The following is a 10,507-nucleotide window of genomic DNA, read 5'->3' on the forward strand; positions in this document are numbered from 1 at the left end:
GGGAAGGATTACACAGAGGGGGAGGATTACACAAAGGGGGACGGGGAGGATTACACAGAGGGGGATGCGGAGGATTACACAGAGGGGGACCCGGATTACAGAGAGGGAGACCCGGAGGATTACACAGAGGGGGACGCGGAGGATTACACAGAGGGGGATGGGGAGGATTACAGAGGGGGTAGGGGGGTTTACACAGATTGGGACGGGGGGGGGGGGGGTTACACAGAGGGGGACGGGGGGATTTCACAGAGGGGGACAGTGGGATTTCACAGAGGGGGACAGGGGGATTTAACAGAGGGGGACGGGGGGGGGGGATTACACAGAGGGGGGCGGGGGGGATTACACAGAGGGGGACGGGGGGGATTACACAGAGGGGGACGGGGAGGCTCACACAGAGGGTGACGGGGAGGATCACACAGAGGGGGACTGGGAGGATCACACAGAGGGGGACGGGGAGGATAACACAGAGGGGGACGGGGAGGATCACACAGAGGGGGACTGGGAGGATCACACAGAGGGGGACGGGGAGGATAACACAGAGGAGGACGGGGAGGATTACACAGAGGGGGGGACGGGGGGATTACACAGAGGGGGACGGGGAGGATCACACAGAGGGGGACGGGGAGGATCACACAGAGGGGAGGTCAGGGGACGGAGGTGGGGGGGGGGTTACACAGAGGGGGACGGGGAGAATTACACAGAGGGGGACGGGGGGATTACACAGAGGGGGACGTGGGGGGGTTACACAGAGGTGGAACGGGTGGATTACACAGAGGGGGACGGGGGGTTACACAGAGGGGGACGGGGAGGATTACACAGAGGGGGATGGGGAGGATTACACAGAGGGGGACGGGGGGGCTACACAGAGGGGGGACGGGGGTTTACACAAAGGGGGACGGGGGGGGTTTACACAGAGGGGAGGACGGGGAGGATCACACAGAGGGGGACGGGGAGGATCACACAGAGGGGGATGGGGAGGATTACACAGAGGGGGGACGGGGAGGATTACACAGAGGGGGACGGGGAGGATCACACAGAGGGGGACGGGGAGGATCACAGAGGGGAGGACGGGGAGGATTACACAGAGGGGTGACAGGGGGATTACAGAGGGGGGGACGGGGGGGTTACACAGAGGCGGGGGACAGGGGGGGTTACACAGAGGGGGTGGGGGATTTACACAGAGGGGGTGGGGGATTTACACAGAGGGGGTGGGGGGTTTACACAGAGGGGGTGGGGGGTTTACACAGAGGGGGTGGGGGGTTTACACAGAGGGGGTGGGGGGTTTACACAGAGGGGGTGGGGTTTACACAGAGGGGGTGGGGGGTTTACACAGAGGGGACGGGGATTACACAGAGGGGGTGGGGGGTTTACACAGAGGGGGACAGGGAGGATTACACAGAGGGGGTGAAGGGTTTACACAGAGGGGGACGGGGGGGGTTACACAGAGGGGGGGGACGGGGGGGGGGACGGGGGGGGTTACACAGAGGGGGGGATTTACACAGAGGTGGACGGGGAGGATCACACAGAGGGGGACGGGAAGGATTACACAGAGGGGAGACAGGGGGGTTACACAGAGGGGGGTACGGGGGGGTTACACAGAGGGGACGGGGGGGTTACACAGAGGGGGGGCGGGGGGTTACACAGAGGGGCAGACGGGGGGGTTACACAGAGGGGGGGACGGTGGAGTTACACAGAGGGGGGACAGGGGTTACACAGAGGGGGGACGGGGGGGTTACACAGAGGGGGGATACACAGAGGGGGTGGGGGGTTTACACAGGGGGGGGACGGGGGGTTACACAGAGGGGGGAACGGGAGTTTTACACAGAGGGGGGAGGGGGGTTTACACAGAGGGGGACAGGGGGGTTTACACAGAGGAGGTGGGGGGTTTACACAGAGGGGAGGACGGGGGGGTTACACAGAGGGGGGACGGGGGTTTTACACAGAGGGGGGGAGGGGGGTTTACACAGAGGGGGACAGGGGGGTTTACACAGAGGGGGACAGGGGGGTTTACACAGAGGGGGACAGGGGGGTTTACACAGAGGGGGACAGGGGGGTTTACACAGAGGGGGACAGGGGGGTTTACAGAGGGGGACGGGGGGTTTACACAGAGGGAGTGGAGGGTTTACACAGAGGAGGGACGGGGGGATTACACAGAGGGGGGGACTACACAGAGGGGGGGACGGGGGGGTTACACAGAGGGGGACGGGGGTTACACAGAGGGGGACGGGGGGTACACAGGGGGGCACGGGGGGGTTACACAGAGGGGGGGACGGTGGAGTTACACAGAGGGGGGACGGGGGTTACACAGAGGGGGGACGGGGGGGATACACAGAGGGGGTGGGGGGTTTACACAGGGGGGGGACGGGGGGTTACACAGAGGGGGGAACGGGAGTTTTACACAGAGGGGGGAGGGGGGTTTACACAGAGGGGGACAGGGGGGTTTACACAGAGGGGGTGGGGGGTTTACACAGAGGGGGTGGGGGGTTTACACAGAGGGGAGGTCGGGGGGGTTACACAGAGGGGGGACGGGGGTTTTACACAGAGGGGGGGAGGGGGGTTTACACAGAGGGGGACAGGGGGGTTTACACAGAGGGGGACAGGGGGGTTTACACAGAGGGGGACAGGGGGGTTTACACAGAGGGGGACAGGGGGGTTTACAGAGGGGGACGGGGGGTTTACACAGAGGAGGGACGGTGGGATTACACAGAGGGGGTGACTACACAGAGGGGGTGACGGGGGGGTTACACAGAGGGGGACGGGGGTTACACAGAGGGGGACGGGGGGTACACAGAGGGGGGCACGGGGGGGTTACACAGAGGGGGGGCACGGGGGGGTTACACAGAGGGGGGGACGGGGGGGTTACACAGAGGGGGGGGTTACACAGAGGGGGGGGTTACACAGAGGGGGGGGTTACACAGAGGGGGGGACGGGGGGGGGGTTACACAGAGGGGGGGACGGGGGGGTTACATAGAGGGGGGGACGGGGGGGTTACACAGAGGGGGGGACGGGGGGGGTTACACAGAGGGGGGGACGGGGGGGTTACACAGAGGGGGGGACGGGGGGGTTACACAGAGGGGGGGTTACACAGAGGGGGGGTTGGGGGGTTTACACAGAGGGGGACGGGGGGTTGACACAGAGGGGGACGGGGGGGTTACACAGAGGGGGGGGGGGGGGTTACACAGAGGGGGGGACGGGGGGGTTACACAGAGGGGGGGACGGGGGGGGGTTACACAGAGGGGGGGACGGGGGGGTTACATAGAGGGGGGGACGGGGGGGTTACACAGAGGGGGGGACGGGGGGGGTTACACAGAGGGGGGGACGGGGGGGTTACACAGAGGGGGGGACGGGGGGGTTACACAGAGGGGGGGTTACACAGAGGGGGGGTTGGGGGGTTTACACAGAGGGGGACGGGGGGTTGACACAGAGGGGGACGGGGGGGTTACACAGAGGGGGGGACGGGGGGGGTTACACAGAGGGGGGGACGGGGGGGTTACACAGAGGGGGGGACGGGGGGGGTTACACAGAGGGGGGGACGGGGGGGGGTTACACAGAGGGGGGGGCGGGGGGGTTACACAGAGGGGGGACGGGGGGGTTACACAGAGGGGGGACGGGGGGGTTACACAGAGGGGGGACGGGGGGGTTACACAGAGGGGGGACGGGGGGGGGTTACACAGAGGGGGGGATGGGGGGGTTACACAGAGGGGGGGACGGGGGGGGTTACACAGAGGGGGGGACGGGGGGGGGTTACACAGAGGGGGGGACGGGGGAGGTTACACAGAGGGGGGAGGGGGGGTTACACAGAGGGGGGGACGGGGTGGTTACACAGAGGGGGGGACGGGGGGGTTACACAGAGGGGGGACGGGGGGGTTACACAGAGGGGGGACGGGGGGTTACACAGAGGGGGGGAGGGGGGTTTACACAGAGGGGGACAGGGGGGTTTACACAGAGGGGGACAGGGGGGTTTACACAGAGGGGGACAGGGGGGTTTACACAGAGGGGGTGGGGGGTTTACACAGAGGAGGTGGGGGGTTTACACAGAGGGGAGGACGGGGGGGTTACACAGAGGGGGGACGGGGGTTTTACACAGAGGGGGGGAGGGGGGTTTACACAGAGGGGGACAGGGGGGTTTACACAGAGGGGGACAGGGGGGTTTACACAGAGGGGGACAGGGGGGTTTACACAGAGGGGGACAGGGGGGTTTACACAGAGGGGGACAGGGGGGTTTACAGAGGGGGACGGGGGGTTTACACAGAGGGAGTGGAGGGTTTACACAGAGGAGGGACGGGGGGATTACACAGAGGGGGGGACTACACTGAGGGGGGGACGGGGGGGTTACACAGAGGGGGACGGGGGTTACACAGAGGGGGACGGGGGGTACACAGAGGGGGGCACGGGGGGGTTACACAGAGGGGGGGACGGTGGAGTTACATAGAGGGGGGACGGGGGTTACACAGAGGGGGGACGGGGGGGTTACACAGAGGGGGGATACACAGAGGGGGTGGGGGGTTTACACAGGGGGGGGACGGGGGGTTACACAGAGGGGGGAACGGGAGTTTTACACAGAGGGGGGAGGGGGGTTTACACAGAGGGGGACAGGGGGGTTTACACAGAGGGGGTGGGGGGTTTACACAGAGGGGGTGGGGGGTTTACACAGAGGGGAGGTCGGGGGGGTTACACAGAGGGGGGACGGGGGTTTTACACAGAGGGGGGGAGGGGGGTTTACACAGAGGGGGACAGGGGGGTTTACACAGAGGGGGACAGGGGGGTTTACACAGAGGGGGACAGGGGGGTTTACACAGAGGGGGACAGGGGGGTTTACACAGAGGGGGACAGGGGGGTTTCCAGAGGGGGACGGGGGGTTTACACAGAGGAGGGACGGTGGGATTACACAGAGGGGGGGACTACACAGAGGGGGTGACGGGGGGGTTACACAGAGGGGGACGGGGGTTACACAGAGGGGGACGGGGGGTACACAGAGGGGGGCACGGGGGGGTTACACAGAGGGGGGGCACGGGGGGGTTACACAGAGGGGGGGCACGGGGGGGGTTACACAGAGGGGGGGACGGGGGGGTTACACAGAGGGGGGGACGGGGGGGGTTACACAGAGGGGGGGTTACACAGAGGGGGGGTTGGGGGGTTTACACAGAGGGGGACGGGGGGTTGACACAGAGGGGGACGGGGGGGTTACACAGAGGGGGGGACGGGGGGGGGTTACACAGAGGGGGGGACGGGGGGGGGTTACACAGAGGGGGGGACGGGGGGGTTACATAGAGGGGGGGACGGGGGGGTTACACAGAGGGGGGGACGGGGGGGGTTACACAGAGGGGGGGACGGGGGGGTTACACAGAGGGGGGGACGGGGGGGTTACACAGAGGGGGGGTTACACAGAGGGGGGGTTGGGGGGTTTACACAGAGGGGGACGGGGGGTTGACACAGAGGGGGACGGGGGGGTTACACAGAGGGGGGGGGGGGGGGGGTTACACAGAGGGGGGGACGGGGGGGTTACACAGAGGGGGGGACGGGGGGGGGTTACACAGAGGGGGGGACGGGGGGGTTACATAGAGGGGGGGACGGGGGGGTTACACAGAGGGGGGGACGGGGGGGGTTACACAGAGGGGGGGACGGGGGGGTTACACAGAGGGGGGGACGGGGGGGGTTACACAGAGGGGGGGTTACACAGAGGGGGGGTTGGGGGGTTTACACAGAGGGGGACGGGGGGTTGACACAGAGGGGGACGGGGGGGTTACACAGAGGGGGGGACGGGGGGGGGTTACACAGAGGAGGGGACGGGGGGGTTACACAGAGGGGGGGACGGGGGGGGTTACACAGAGGGGGGGACGGGGGGGGTTACACAGAGGGGGGGGCGGGGGGGTTACACAGAGGGGGGACGGGGGGGTTACACAGAGGGGGGACGGGGGGGTTACACAGAGGGGGGACGGGGGGGTTACACAGAGGGGGGACGGGGGGGTTACACAGAGGGGGGACGGGGGGGGTTACACAGAGGGGGGGATGGGGGGGTTACACAGAGGGGGGGACGGGGGGGTTACACAGAGGGGGGGACGGGGGGGGTTACACAGAGGGGGGGACGGGGGAGGTTACACAGAGGGGGGGAGGGGGGGTTACACAGAGGGGGGGACGGGGTGGTTACACAGAGGGGGGGACGGGGGGGTTACACAGAGGGGGGACGGGGGGGTTACACAGAGGGGGGACGGGGGGTTACACAGAGGGGGGGAGGGGGGTTTACACAGAGGGGGACAGGGGGGTTTACACAGAGGGGGACAGGGGGGTTTACACAGAGGGGGACAGGGGGGTTTACACAGAGGGGGACAGGGGGGTTTACACAGAGGGGGACAGGGGGGTTTACAGAGGGGGACGGGGGGTTTACACAGAGGAGGGACGGTGGGATTACACAGAGGGGGGGACTACACAGAGGGGGTGACGGGGGGGTTACACAGAGGGGGACGGGGGTTACACAGAGGGGGACGGGGGGTACACAGAGGGGGGCACGGGGGGGTTACACAGAGGGGGGGCACGGGGGGGTTACACAGAGGGGGGGACGGGGGGGTTACACAGAGGGGGGGGGTTACACAGAGGGGGGGACGGGTTACACAGAGGGGGGGACGGGGGGGGGTTACACAGAGGGGGGGACGGGGGGGTTACATAGAGGGGGGGACGGGGGGGTTACACAGAGGGGGGGACGGGGGGGTTACACAGAGGGGGGGACGGGGGGGGTTACACAGAGGGGGGGTTACACAGAGGAGGGGTTGGGGGGTTTACACAGAGGGGGACGGGGGGTTGACACAGAGGGGGACGGGGGGGTTACACAGAGGGGGGGACGGGGGGGGGTTACACAGAGGGGGGGACGGGGGGGTTACACAGAGGGGGGGACTGGGGGGGGTTACACAGAGGGGGGACGGGGGGGGTTACACAGAGGGGGGGGCGGGGGGGTTACACAGAGGGGGGGACGGGGGGGTGTTACACAGAGGGGGGGACGGGGGGGTTACACAGAGGGGGGGACGGGGGGGTTACACAGAGGGGGGGACGGGGGGGGTTACACAGAGGGGGGACGGGGGGGTTACACAGAGGGGGGGACGGGGGGGTTACACAGAGGGGGGGACGGGGGGGTTACACAGAGGGGGGGACGGGGGGGTTACACAGAGGGGGGGACGGGGGGGGTTACACAGAGGGGGGACGGGGGGGTTACACAGAGGGGGGACGGGGGGGTTACACAGAGGGGGGACGGGGGGGTTACACAGAGGGGGGACGGGGGGGGTTACACAGAGGGGGGGATGGGGGCGTTACACAGAGGGGGGGACGGGGGGGTTACACAGAGGGGGGGACGGGGGGGGTTACACAGAGGGGGGGACGGGGGAGGTTACACAGTGGGGGGGAGGGGGGGTTACACAGAGGGGGGGACGGGGTGGTTACACAGAGGGGGGGACGGGGGGGGTTACACAGAGGGGGGGACGGGGGGGTTACACAGAGGGGGGACGGGGGGTTACACAGAGGGGGGGACGGGGGGGGTTACACAGAGGGGGGGACGGGGGGGTTACACAGAGGGGGGACGGGGGGTTACACAGAGGGGGGACGGGGGGTTACACAGAGGGGGGACGGGGGGTTACACAGAGGGGGGGACGGGGGAGGTTACACAGAGGGGGGGACGGGGAGGTTACACAGAGGGGGGGACGGGGGGGTTACACAGAGGGGGGGACGGGGGGGTTACACAGAGGGGGGACGGGGGGGTTACACAGAGGGGGGACGGGGGGTTACAGAGGGGGGACGGGGGGTTACACAGAGGGGGGGACGGGGGGGTTACACAGAGGGGGGGACGGGGGGGGTTACACAGAGGGGGGGACGGGGGGGTTACACAGAGGGGGGGACGGGGGGGGTTACACAGAGGGGGGGACGGGGGGGTTAAACAGAGGGGGGACGGGGGGTTACACAGAGGGGGGGGACGGGGGAGGTTACACAGAGGGGGGGACGGGGGAGGTTACACAGAGGGGGGGACGGGGGGGTTACACAGAGGGGGGGACGGGGGGGTTACACAGAGGGGGGGACGGGGGGGTTACACAGAGGGGGGGACGGGGGGGTTACACAGAGGGGGGGACGGGGGGGTTACACAGAGGGGGGGACGGGGGGGTTACACAGAGGGGGGGACGGGGGGGTTACACAGAGGGGGGGACGGGGGGGTTACACAGAGGGGGGGACGGGGGGGTTACACAGAGGGGGGGACGGGGGGGTTACACAGTGGGGGGGACGGGGGGGTTACACAGAGGGGGGACGGGGGGGTTACACAGAGGGGGGACGGGGGGGTTACACAGAGGGGGGACGGGGGGTTACACAGAGGGGGGACGGGGGTTACACAGAGGGGGGACGGGGGTTACACAGAGGGGGGACGGGGGTTACACGGAGGGGGGGACGGGGGGGTTACACAGAGGGGGGACGGGGGGGTTACACAGAGGGGGGACGGGGGGTTACACAGAGGGGGGACGGGGGGTTACACAGAGGGGGGGACGGGGGGGTTACACAGAGGGGGGGACGGGGGGGTTACACAGAGGGGGGACGGGGGGTTACACAGAGGGGGGACGGGGGGTTACACAGAGGGGGGGACGGGGGGGTTACACAGAGGGGGGACGGGGGGGTTACACAGAGGGGGGACGGGGGGGGTTACACAGAGGGGGGACGGGGGGGTTACACAGAGGGGGGACGGGGGGGTTACACAGAGGGGGGACGGGGGGTTACACAGAGGGGGGGGCCGGGGGGGGGGGTTTACACAGAGGGGGGGGGGGGGTTTACACAGAGGGGGGGGGGGGGGTTTACACAGAGGGGGGGACGGGGGGGTTACACAGAGGGGGACGGGGGGGGTTTACACAGAGGGGGGGACGGGGGGGGTTTACACAGAGGGGGGGACGGGGGGGTTACACAGAGGGGGGGACGGGGGGGGGTTTACACAGAGGGGGGGGGGGGGGTTTACACAGAGGGGGGGACGGGGGGGTTACACAGAGGGGGGGACGGGGGGGGTTACACAGAGGGGGGGACGGGGGGTTTACACAGAGGGGGGGACGGGGGGGGGGGTTTACACAGAGGGGCGGACGGGGGGGTTTACACAGAGGGGGGGACGGGGGGGGGGTTTACACAGAGGGGGGGACGGGGGGTTTACACAGAGGGGGGGACGGGGGGGGGTTTACACAGAGGGGGGTTTACACAGAGGGGGGGACGGGGGGGGTTACACAGAGGGGGGGATGGGGGGGGTTACACAGAGGGGGGGACGGGGGGGGTTACACAGAGGGGGGGACGGGGGGGGTTACACAGAGGGGGGGATGGGGGGGGTTACACAGAGGGGGGGACGGGGGGGGTTACACAGAGGGGGGGACGGGGGGGGGGGGTTTACACAGAGGGGGGACGTGAGGGTAGAATTAGTTGTCAGAGCTGTGGGGAGAGGACAGGGCGAATGTTGCCTGTTTTAACCCGGTGTTTGCTGGTTGGCGGATGGACTGAGCTGGACGCGGAAAGCTGCCGTTTGGTTCGAAACAGAATTTTAATTTGAACCGAAACCCGAGCCGCGGCTCCGCTCCCCCAGCGCGAGGGAGTCCGGCTACATAACACCCGTTACCACTGGGGAGAAGGCACAGCGGCCTCCTGCTGCTCGTGTTTTTGGGAGAGATGGGGACGGTTTAGGACCGGAAGACCCGCTACTCACCCTGTGCCGCGGGTCTGGAGCCGCTATCAGGCCGCTCGCTCCAATCAACGCAACGCACCGAAGCCGTACTGCGCGTGCGCACAGCGATCCAGAGGGGGCGTGGCTCCGACCACTGCATCCTGCGCCTGCGCACACTGGGCCGGAGGGGGCGCGGCCCCGTGCGCTGCCACACTGCGCCTGCGCACATTGGGCCGGAGGGGCGGGGCCTCGAATGCTGCAGTGTTGCTCCAGGGCCGTGGGGGCGGGGCGCAGACTCTGCAGCGTCCACAGGGCAGCGCATTAATAATGGTGTGTGCAATGAAAACTAAATTGATCGAATAAAATCCACGCTCAGCGTCTGTCAGCATACCACGCTGCTTAAATGGTTGTTGTAATCTGCACTTGTCCATCTGACAGCGGTGTACGGCATATGCCAAGGCGATCGGATCGCCCAGTCCTCCCCAGTCATTTCAACAACTTGTATATGGTACTTTTAACGAAAGAAATGGCCCAAGGCCCTTCGCCGCTATATTATCAAACAAGATACAACGCTGAGCTACAAAAGTGTTATTTGAGCAGATGACCAAATGCCTTGTCAGATCGGCAGCAGAGTGGTTAGCACTGTTACTTCACAGCTCCAGGTTCGATTCCCGGCTTGGATCGCTGTCTGTGTGGAGTCTACACGTTCTCCCTGTGTCTGCGGGTTTCCTCCGGGTGCTCCGGTTTCCTCCCACAAGTCCCAAAAGACTGTTAGGTGAATTCCCCCTCTGTACCTGAACAGGTGTGGCCACTAGGGGACTTTCACAGTAACTTCATTGCAGTATTAAT

General features: G+C 66.8%; 1 protein-coding gene across 2 annotated transcripts in view; it reads right to left on the reverse strand.

Moving 5' to 3' along the window:
• LOC140410622 (microtubule-associated protein RP/EB family member 3-like) overlaps positions 1–9,851 on the reverse strand; it is a 222,307-nt gene extending 212,456 nt beyond the window's left edge. For both annotated transcript variants that reach the window (XM_072498937.1, XM_072498938.1), the window contains exon 1: positions 9,701–9,851. The gene's annotated coding sequence lies outside the window, so the exon portion shown is untranslated. The remainder of the gene's footprint in view (positions 1–9,700) is intronic.
• Between the last annotated feature and the right edge of the window lie 656 nt (positions 9,852–10,507).

The sequence above is a fragment of the Scyliorhinus torazame genome, chromosome 4 (assembly GCF_047496885.1).
Source record: "Scyliorhinus torazame isolate Kashiwa2021f chromosome 4, sScyTor2.1, whole genome shotgun sequence".
NCBI classification, from domain to species: Eukaryota; Metazoa; Chordata; class Chondrichthyes; order Carcharhiniformes; family Scyliorhinidae; genus Scyliorhinus; species Scyliorhinus torazame.